The sequence below is a fragment of the Dermacentor albipictus genome, chromosome 2, assembly GCF_038994185.2.
Source record: "Dermacentor albipictus isolate Rhodes 1998 colony chromosome 2, USDA_Dalb.pri_finalv2, whole genome shotgun sequence".
Classification (NCBI taxonomy): domain Eukaryota; kingdom Metazoa; phylum Arthropoda; class Arachnida; order Ixodida; family Ixodidae; genus Dermacentor; species Dermacentor albipictus.
In genome coordinates, this window is record NC_091822.1 from 95,713,994 (window position 1) to 95,724,604 (window position 10,611).

Genomic DNA, 10,611 nt, shown 5'->3' on the forward strand with positions numbered 1-10,611 from the left:
AGGCATATCCTGGAGTGAACGTAAGCCACATTCCGCGGCAATGAACGATTGCCGGAGACAACCGCAATCGTGACGCAAGCGCAGAGCCTACATGCACTTTTCACGTCCAGAAAAAAAGTGCGCTCGGAAGCATGTCGCAGCATGCCAGGACTTTTCTAACCCCGAAACCATTCAAGAACCGGCACGGTTCCTGGAACTAGTCGGAACTAATCGAATTGTTGTGGCCTTCGTCGACCACTCGTTCTTCCGCGCCTCATTTTCAACAGGTGCGCCGCTCGTAGCTTCCTAGCACGCTGCACGAAACTGTTAAGCGGGACTCTTGCCTGACGTAGCTCGGGGGGGGGGGGGGGCAGGAACAGCCAGGCAGGCTTAAATTCTCTACAGGGTGTCGGGACGGCCTCTTCTCCCTCCACCTTGCAGTTCCATCTAGATCCCCTCTGTCTGGACTCGCATGTTAGTAGAAAGGGACACGGCCGGTCTCGAGGGGAGCGCGTGCTTCTCTCTCTTCCAAGAAGGAAAGCGCGCGCTCCCCTACAGACCAGCCGTGAAAGGGAACGCTGCAGTTTCAGCAGTGCATTTGAGGGGGGTCACGGATAATTACAGCTGTCAAGAGGCTGAAGCGGCGACGACCAGGGGGTATTGTGCTAATTCGACACGGTGGGGTTCAAGCTAGTTCCTCGCGTGTGCTAGACAGCAGCAGTTGGAATATCCTAAGAAAGAGGCAAAGAAACCTTCGCCTAAAAAAAAACCTATCTCGTCGCTCACCGCTAGTCCGCGCCCCGCACGGCCACCCAACTATGTTGCGCTAGCTAAATCCGCCCAACCCGTGCACCGCACGTGGCCTCGAGCTGCGGAAAAGCTTTCTACGTTCAATCGGGGATTCTAAACGGTCTGTTAGTGAAGAGAAATCGCCTGCCAAACTTAATTCGTGCGATGAGTTACAGACGCGACCTGTCCGCTTGACGCCTGGGAGAAATCGTGCGCGGGGTGTAAATACTAGAACGAAATGTGCCCAGGACAAGACTATTGTTCGGGAGAAGGATGGAGCTGTGAATAATTTATTTTTTAGAGGAGAGCTGTCAGAGCGCTACTTGAAGCCATAGGAATATCTTTTTTTACGGCTCAGAAAAATGTACTGTTCACGTGTCTCTCCACGTAGAAGGGTGCGGGAGAAGAAAAAAAAATTGTGACAGGAATTCATGTTCGCTTCGCCCAAGTGGAAGCAATGTACCGTCTGTAGCATGTGTTTAGGCTAAATCGGAACGAAGAAACCGTAGGATGTGGAGAGGGAAGCCTGCAACGACACTCAACTTTAACTATTGGCACAAAAAGCGAACTTCCAAGCATAAGCAGAGAATCCTCATGTTTCCGGGGAAAGGGGGAGAGGCTGGGGCCCGACCAGCTTTCCGAACCTCATTAAGTTATACATATAAGTGCAAGATATATATATATACATGCACATATATATGAACGTTGTGGGTTCGTCTCCCACCTGCGGCAAGTTGTTTTATCTACCACTTTATTTTCCATTAGTTTAACGTTTCTTTATTTCATTTATAAAGCACCAGTCATTTCCCCTATGTTGCCCTTGGCGTCAATGCTTGCAATATATATATATATATATATATATATATATATATATATATATATATATATATATATATATATATACGCCTTGCACTTGCAGAAACTTCGTGTGACCTCGAAGCATTGAGCGCTGAAGTGGCGACGTTATTTTCGTGTATACAAGACCTCTTAATAGGAGACAGATTAATTTCACTGCCTGAGTCCACTCGCTGGTGTAATCTTCCTTCGCGTAATTCTCGCATAGTAATGCTATCACTAATATACGCCTTGCACTTGCAGAAACTTCGTGTGACCTCGAAGCATTGAGCGCTGAAGTGGCGACGTTATTTTCGTGTATACAAGACCTCTTAATAGGAGACAGATTAATTTCACTGCCCGAGTCCACTCGCTGGTGTAATCTTCCTTCGCGTAATTCTCGCATAGTAATGCTATCACTAATACTGCTTGGCCTTTCCAGCGAAACTACGGCCTCTCTCTCCTTTTCTTTTTCTGCGAATCCGAGTACACCCAGGCAGCACACCAGCATTGGTCCAACCATGGCCCAATGCTGGCAGAAATTGGTACCAATGTTGGACCAATGTTGGCATATTGGCAAAGTGCAACCCAATCCAATGCTGGCCCAGCGTTAAAGCCAAGATTGGACCAATGTTATGCCAATGCAGCAGCCATTGTGCTGCCAGCGTAGGACCAGCGTTAAAGCCAATATTGGACCAATGTTATGCCAATGCAGCAGCCATCGTGCTGCCAGCGTAGAATCAGTGTTGAGCCATATCCTTGCCATTATTCATGCCAGCTTTGAGCCAATGCCCTTTGCATTACGAATATTCTAGCTATGCTAGCTTTAGAGCACGCACACATTCTTACCGCAAACCTTTTGCTAGCGACATTTTTTGTAGCAATTGTCCCCTTACCGTCTTCCTCAATAGTAGCTAAGAAAGCTCGACAAAAAGATGTCAAGAAGCAGAAGTCATATATGCTTGCAAATAATAATAAAAGTATACTGAAATTGACGTTTATGACAGTTTACTTGCGAGTAAATTTTCACAAACAGGCATTTTCCGTGTACCTAGATGGGTGACGCTCGGTTATCTCCAAACAGTTTATTTACAGGCACTGCCCTCAGGATAGGAATTGGGCAAGGTGCTGAGGACGGTGGGCTGGCCAGGGGTTTCAGGGCAGGGAGCTGACGTCGGTAGGCAGGTTTGTGAGTGCTTGGATGACAGCGGGCTTATCAGGCCCCCGAGGACCACGATAACGTGGTAGTTTCGTTGATATTGCTACCATATCCCATAGCGACTTCACCATTACTTGGAGGAAATGCTTGCACTGTAAAATAAAAAGAAACATTATCAGAGATGTTGGTATGACAAATGTATGTGGGAGCGTTCTCATTTGAAAAATTGCCATACTGCAACAATATTATAAGTCGGAGCAGAGAGTTCCAAGGGGTGAATCAAGAAACTTTCTTGCAAGAGATTTGTCAAGTAACACTTCTTAATATTTCGACATATATGGCATACCTTGTACAAGGTGTAACGTAATATTTAGAACACACATAAAATGCGCAGGATCCGTCCGCTTTGTTTACAGCCCACACCTAGTCAGCCTAGCACTCTATAATTGAAAAATTGCAGCAAAACCTGCTGCAGCACAAGAAGCCTAGTTTCAGACTGCGTAGACACAATGCGGCCTTCGTGCGAAATTTTTAATGTGGAAACCGAGAGGTTCCATCAGGAAACACTAGTAAAAGGGGCATTTATTATACGAAAAGAAAGAAATACTGTCGGCTGGAAATGATGCTTGACCTATAACAGTGAGAAGAAGCGTGGTTCCTCGGTATCACTAGCAGGATCAGGCCGCGCGCGTGGCTTGATAAAATCATAGTCCTGAAATTTGGGTGAAATTCAGTGATTTACACGTGGTTCTACTCCAGGCACTATTCAAAGGCTGCAAATAAAAAGAGCTATTTAATTACAGGCACTCTACATTAGCCAGGCCTGTTTCAGTAATATATATACCGCGTGATATTGCTTGGGTGATATAGCTTGGGTGATATTGCTCCTTATAAAACATGCGCAAAACAAAAGCACTCACCATTGTAAGATCCATGCTTCTTTGTATCCGAGTGCATCCCACATCGAAGACGGTGGCCACGGGTGCCAACTTTTTTTCTAATTGTTGTTTCACCTATATTAATTCTAACACTCACAAAAATTCGTGGCCACAATGCTGCGTATTTCAAGATGTAGGCTTCTCAGTAGGAATGACGACCGCAAGCGAGCATTTTTCACGAGAGGAGTGCGCTGGCAAGAACGGACAAGACGGCAAGCACTCAGGTCAGTGGCGTAGCTAGGTCGTCTGGCACCCGGGGCCCATAGGTCTTTTGTCACCCCCCCTCCCCCCCAAGGGTGTAGCCGGCGGAAAGAGGGGTTCCTTCAGATGTATGACACCCCCCCCCTCCACTGGCCCCTTGCACCCGGGGCCCACGGCCCCCCGGCCCCCCCCTGTTGCTACGCCACTGACTCAGGTGGTGTTTCACCCAGTCGGCGTGCTAGCGACGCATAGAAGGAAAGAGTGAACAAAGAATACGGCGTAAACGCCACTTTCCCCCGCTGGACCTAGCCCGACCGCTTTTTGGGGTGACAGCGATGGAGGGCGACTAGGAGGACAATAGTGACCCCGCCGCTTTCCCCCATGCTTCCGAAAGTACCCAATACGACAGAGCAGCTTATGGCTGTCTGAACGCTTGACTCACAGCATTGACCAGGCTCACCTGGTTGCGTGGGAGAAAGGCAAGGGGGGGCTGAAGGACGGAAAGCTAGGCCTAAAAAAGAAATCCAGAATGTTGACACGCAAACGCCAACACATGCAATTAATTTTTTTTTCTGTCAGGGGCATTCATACAAGGAGCTTACTAGACATGCACGAACAAATATATTATAATAGGAGCATGATGATTATGTCGCCACAACATGCCATGCATGCTAAACAAACAAATAGTTTCACTAATACATATGCGCTCCATTTCGATGCAATTGGTTCCATCAGCTCTGAGGCACTGTAATTCTCGATTCTCCTCAGAATCCTGACCCACTAAGGCCGACGAGCGTACATGCAAAATATACAATGCGCAGGCAAATTCTCAATACCGTTGCTTCTTATGGAAAGCTCAAGTTCTTGTTCACGATCAATAAAGCAGCGGCTAAATTTATGCGACTTCCCCTGCTTGCTACGTGGTACACTGGCTTTTCTCTTTAGGGGACGCATTTCGGTAAAGGAGAAGTGCAATAATGGCGGTGTACCATTCATGTAGTTGACATACCCGCCGTGGTTGCTCAGTGGCTATGGTGTTGGGCTGCTGAGCACGAGGTCGCGGGATCGAATCCCGGCCACGGCGGCCGCATTTCGATGGGGGCGAAATGCGAAAACGCCCGTGTGCTTAGATTTAGGTGCACGTTAAAGAACCCCAGGTGGTCGAAATTTCCGGAGTCCTCCACTACGGCGTGCCTCATAATCAGAAAGTGGTTTTGGCACGTAAAACCCCAAGTATTATTATTATTATGTAGTTGAGATGGGAGAACATATTTCTGGTTCCTGCGCAGTGTGCCTGTGATCAGTGCGTTAGTTTTCAAAACACGTTGTTCAATCTCAGCAAGTCGCAGAGCACTAAAACCCGACAAGGCGAAAATGGGCTTATTACGGGCCAATGTCCTCCAATGAAAGCCAACTAGTAACCCATATTGGCAAATCCATACAAAAGTCGGTCCAATAATTCGCGCCTTGTTGAACGGCAGTGCCAATATTGTTTACTGACTGTGTAATGTGGGCCAACGTTGGATCTCTATCAGAATGGCACAGCCAATATTGGCGCCACGCTGTTAACCTTAGGCCATCATTGGACCAGGAATCAGAATGGCACTGCCAATATTGGAACCACGCTGTTAATCTTAGGCCGTCATTGGGCCAAGAAGTGCCAATATGTTTCCAACGTTGGCCCAACCTGACGTGCCGCCTGGGTAAGCGGAGCTGTGCATGACTGCTGTCGTCTGATTTCGAGTGAACCAGGCTTGGCCTCGATTTGGTTACAGTTATGTTTTGTGTTGTTGATTCTTTTCTCCTTGAATTGGACCAAAGTCTCTTCAAGGTGTTTATCGGCGTTGATGAAGCAGGAGGCAGGTTGGAGGTAACAAAACTTGAAGATATATTGTAACGGAAATATTTACACAGTCAAATACAGTGTTAGCAAAAGAACACTGATACAAAACACACAAGCAAACAGTGCCTTACTCTCCTACTTTTCTTAAGTTAGAGCCTAGGACAACTGTCACTACATACGACCAACCGAGTCTCACTGTTCTACCACTAAGTGGTTACGGCCCAGACTAGCGTTGCATCGTACGGAGTCTTACTGTTCTATCAGGTTTAGTGATTACAGCCTAGACTGAGGAACAAGCACCTCGTCTCGGTTGTTATAGGGGAAAGAGACAAAGAAAAAGGGCGGTAGGGTCGTTAGCCCATCCCACGGAAGCAATTGCCAATGAGAGTTGACAGTTTCTTAAGCCACAACCCAAAGGGATGGGCTTACTCTCATAAGTGAATCTATTGGAAAACTACCCTGTTTTCCCTCTTCCCACATCTTCTTCTCCCCCTCCTATTTCCACGTGGTCAGTGACGGCCTCGTCAAACACGCCAGGCCTGCATGATTTATTGAGGCCATCTCGCACCTCAGCGGCGTTTCTAGCCAGCAAGGGTGGCTCGGGCGCTGGTGTCCCAACACCGCGTACCGTAGCCCCCCTGAAGGTTTTTCCTGGTAGAAAACTAATTACCGCTGGCGGCATCCGGACTCGGGTGCTCTTCAAACGACGCCGCGCCCCTCTCTACGGCGCGCACTGCATGCTGTAACACGACACAAAGCGGGCTCTCCCCAGCGCTCAAAACAAGATGCACGTGGCTGCCGTCCGAATGCGTAGGGGGGTGAACCCCCCGCTCCGTACGCGCCAGACGTGGTCAACCTTGCTGGCAGCTGCGTCTCTAATTAGCAGGGGACTCAAGAGCCGGCGCCACAACGTCGCGTATACAACCTTTGTCCGCTCGAGCTTTGTCCGCGTGGCCCTATTATGACCATCGGCGGAATGTCAACAAAGCGCGCGTAAAAGCATTTTCTCCGAATCCGTTTTCCGCCTCTGCACCGCGCCCCCCGCGGCGGCGCGCGCCTCGGCTCGTCACCCAACACCACGCGGGCCGTCCGACCCCTCACCACAGAAACGGTCGCCGCCCGAGGCGCTGGGGGGTGGACGCGTCCCCATTCACAAAACGCGCGGGCAACTCGCGGCACTGCAAAAGTATATACAAAACAATCATGCAGCCCTACGCCGTCCATTCTGCCTGTTCGACGATGAGCGGCCTAACACGTTCCCCCTAAAGAGTATACTGGGCTGATTTTCGCTCAGTGATACGATAAATCACTGCCGCGATTACGTAATGAACATTCTAATCACACCCTAGCCTAATTACATCACAACAACAAACACTTTCAAATAACAAAGCAAGAAGAGAGTAAAAAGAAATACACAGTACATGTCATCAAACTATTAAGCACACGATTGCAGTTCCAAACTGTAAGAGCACTCTAGTGTCTCTGTGTCTTGAATCGGCACTCACAAAGTCCGCAATATACAGCGCCAAGTGAGCAGGAACATTCACGCCCATCCAGTTGGCATGGCACTATAGTATTACGCTGGCTTCCATGAGCTGTTGTGAAGCCTGGACAAAGCATCCGCGTTACCATTACTGACACCCTTCCGATGTCGCACTGACACGTGATATCGCTGTAAAGCCAGCGCCCATCTTGTCAATTTTGCCCCGTGTGGAGTCGAAGTTGTAAGGTACGACAATGGATTGTGGTCGGAAACAACGTTTATCTCGGCACCAAAAAGCCAGTAGTCAAACTTCTTTAAGGCCCATATAATAGCAAACGCTTCCCTCTCAATTGTCGACCATCGCGTCTGAGTCGGCGTGAAGCGGTGGCTGGCAAAGGCAATAGGCCTCTCCTTTCCCTCAGCTGTCATTTGCGCCAAACAAGCGCCCGCCGCCGTAGCTGATGCGTCTGTAAAAAGCCAGTAGGGCTCAGATGGGTCCGGAGTGCTGAGCGCCACGGCCTCGCACAGGGACTGTTTCAGTGTCTCAAATGCCGTCTGAGCTTCCTCCGGCCAGGGTATGCTATTGGGTACCGCTTTCTTTGTTAACCGCGTGAGCGGGCTCGCCACCTCTGCATATTCTCTGACGTACTCGCGATAGTAGCCGCACAGTCCTAGCAGGCTGCGTAGCTCCTTTTTAGTGCGCGGTGGCACCAGATTCTTAATTGCAGCTATTTTCTCTGGATCTGGTGCGTGCGTCCCTGAACCGACAATATGCCCGAGGTAATGAATGTGGGATTGCGCAACCTGACACTTTTCCGGACTGGCTTTCAGCGCAGCCTTTTCTAGGACTTGAAGGATAATGTCGAGATGCTTTAGGTGCTCCTTCCACGTGTTAGAGAAAATGGCAATATCATCTAGGTATGCCGTGGCGTATGTCTGATGTTGCGATAAGAGCTTGTTCACCATTCTCTGAAAGGTCGCGGCTGAATTTTTTAGCCCGAACGGCATCACTTTCCAAGCATATTGACCTTCATGCGTTACAAACGCGGTGAAATTCTGACTCTTCTTTTCCATCGGCACCTGCCAGTACCCGCGCCTAAGGTCTATCACCGTAATGAACTGTGCTCTTCCCACTCTGAAAATCAATTCTTGAGGATTCATCATAGGGAACGCATCCACTTTGGTGACGGCATTTAGCGCGCGGTAATCTACACACATGCGGATTGTCCCATCCTTTTTCCCTACGCATACTACCGGATGCGCAAATTCGCTTTCAGTAGGATAGATCAGTTTCCAAGCCAAAAGTTCACCAACTTGCCGGCTTACTTCTTTCTTTAACAGCTCAGGTATCCGATAAGGGAACGTCTTCCTTGGCTGGTGCCCTGGTTCTAATTCTATCCTATGTTGACCCACATTTGCCATACCCGGAATGCCGTCAAAGAGTGCACGATGCCTTTGAAATACAGCCTGTATTTCCGTCTGGGAATCAGCATCTAGATGAGCAACCTTTTCGCTTGTCACCGCCAACTCTTCGCGCCTTATAGTGGTAGGTTGCGGAGCATATTCTACCTCCCCAAAGTCATGGTCCTGATCGAAAATGACCCCAATATGGCTGACTCTTGCATAGTATGGTCGAATGTAGTTGGCGTGAATACTTTTCACTTTACCCTCTACTGTTTCAACCCGATAAGAGTGCCGTCGCTCACGTCCAACCACTGTGAACGGGCCCAGCCACTTAGGTGCCATCTTACCATTCCGATCGTTGTCGAATACCAGCACTTTGTCGCCAACCTTAAAAGCTTTGTCTCTGGTGCTGCGATTATACGCACCAACGTAGCTGTCCTGACGTGTTGCACTAGTTAGCTCAGCGATATTAGCAGCGGTCTCGAGTTGCTCCCGAAGTTGCTGTATATACTTAGCGGGGTTCTCTCTTAAAGTTGCAGGTACCGTCAGTTCTCCCGTCCACGTCCGCTGTAGTATTAGAAGCGGTCCCGTGGGGTTTCTTCCATACAACAGCCGGAATGGAGCCACTCCGGTAACCTCATGGGGAACTTCCCGATAAGCCCATAATACAAGCGGGATCAATTTGTCCCAATTTCTCGAGTCTCTTTGAATGACATGGAACAACATGTTTTTCAATACCCTGTTCCATCTTTCTACGACTCCATTACTCTCTGGGTGTTCTGGGGTTGAGAACCTTGGTGCGCAACCTAATTTCTCGAGCATCGACTGTGTGAGCTGTGATTTGAAATTAGTGCCCTGGTCGGAACAGATCATTTCCGGAACGCCAGTACGACTAAAAATTTCAATCAACGCGTCGCAAGTCGCCTTAGCTGTCAAAGAGCGCAGTGGGACAACCTCTGGCCACCTTGTGCAAATGTCCACCAAGCATAGCGCGTACCTATGGCCTCTCGCTGACGGTGTGTCTAAGGGTCCAATGATATCCACGTTGACAATTTGAAAAGGGTGCTCTGGCCTAGTGAGATGAGTTATAGGCACTCGGTCCGTGCGACGCCTGTCAGAGCGAATTTGACAATCATGGCATGAGCGACAATGCTCTAATACCTCCTTCTCCATGCCAGGCCAAAAAAAATTATACCTAATGCGCGCTTTAGTTTTCTTCGGGCCTAGGTGCCCTCCGCATAGTGACTCGTGAGCCAAATGCATCACCTCACTGCGCTTGTCTTTCGGAACAACTAGTTGTCTCACTCGGGTGCCTACTATTGAGTCCCAGTGGTGTAAGAGTCCATCAGAGACGAACATGCCGGATTTCCCACTCCGAGCATCTTCCCATCCCTTCTTTAAGGTAGCGTCAGCTAGCTGCAATCTGCGGAACTCTTCTCTCTGGCTTATTGACGCATCCCTCTCTTCATCAATTAGCTCAACTTCCCCAGAAACACCTTCCTCTTCCAAAGTAACGTTGCAGGCCACTGCCTCGGCTTTCTCATTTGATCGCTCTATGATCTGAGCAGGCTCGGCCGGTGCTACAATGGATTCCAGAGAGCTGCTGGCCCTCAACAAATGTTCCCAATCTTCCTTGGTCAACAAACAATCTGTGCCCTCGACGAGCTCATTAGTCAACGCGCAGAGTAGGTCAACGTTCTGAGGTTCCGCTGCCATTTGCGGGCTATTTAACTTTACCGGCAACGTTGCTAGCTTTGCCTCAATAGTTTTACCAAATGCAGACACCAATCGTATCGTGCCTGAAGGCTCCACAATACATTGCGGAAGCAGACTCTCGCGTATGACAGTTATTTCACTCCCCGTATCTAGAATCGCATCGGTGGATACGTTTCCGCATGAGATCGGGATCAACTGTAGGTTAGTCATGCCTTCACCTCTGTGTTTCAAGGCCTCTACCTTTGCAGTAAGGACTCCATCAGGT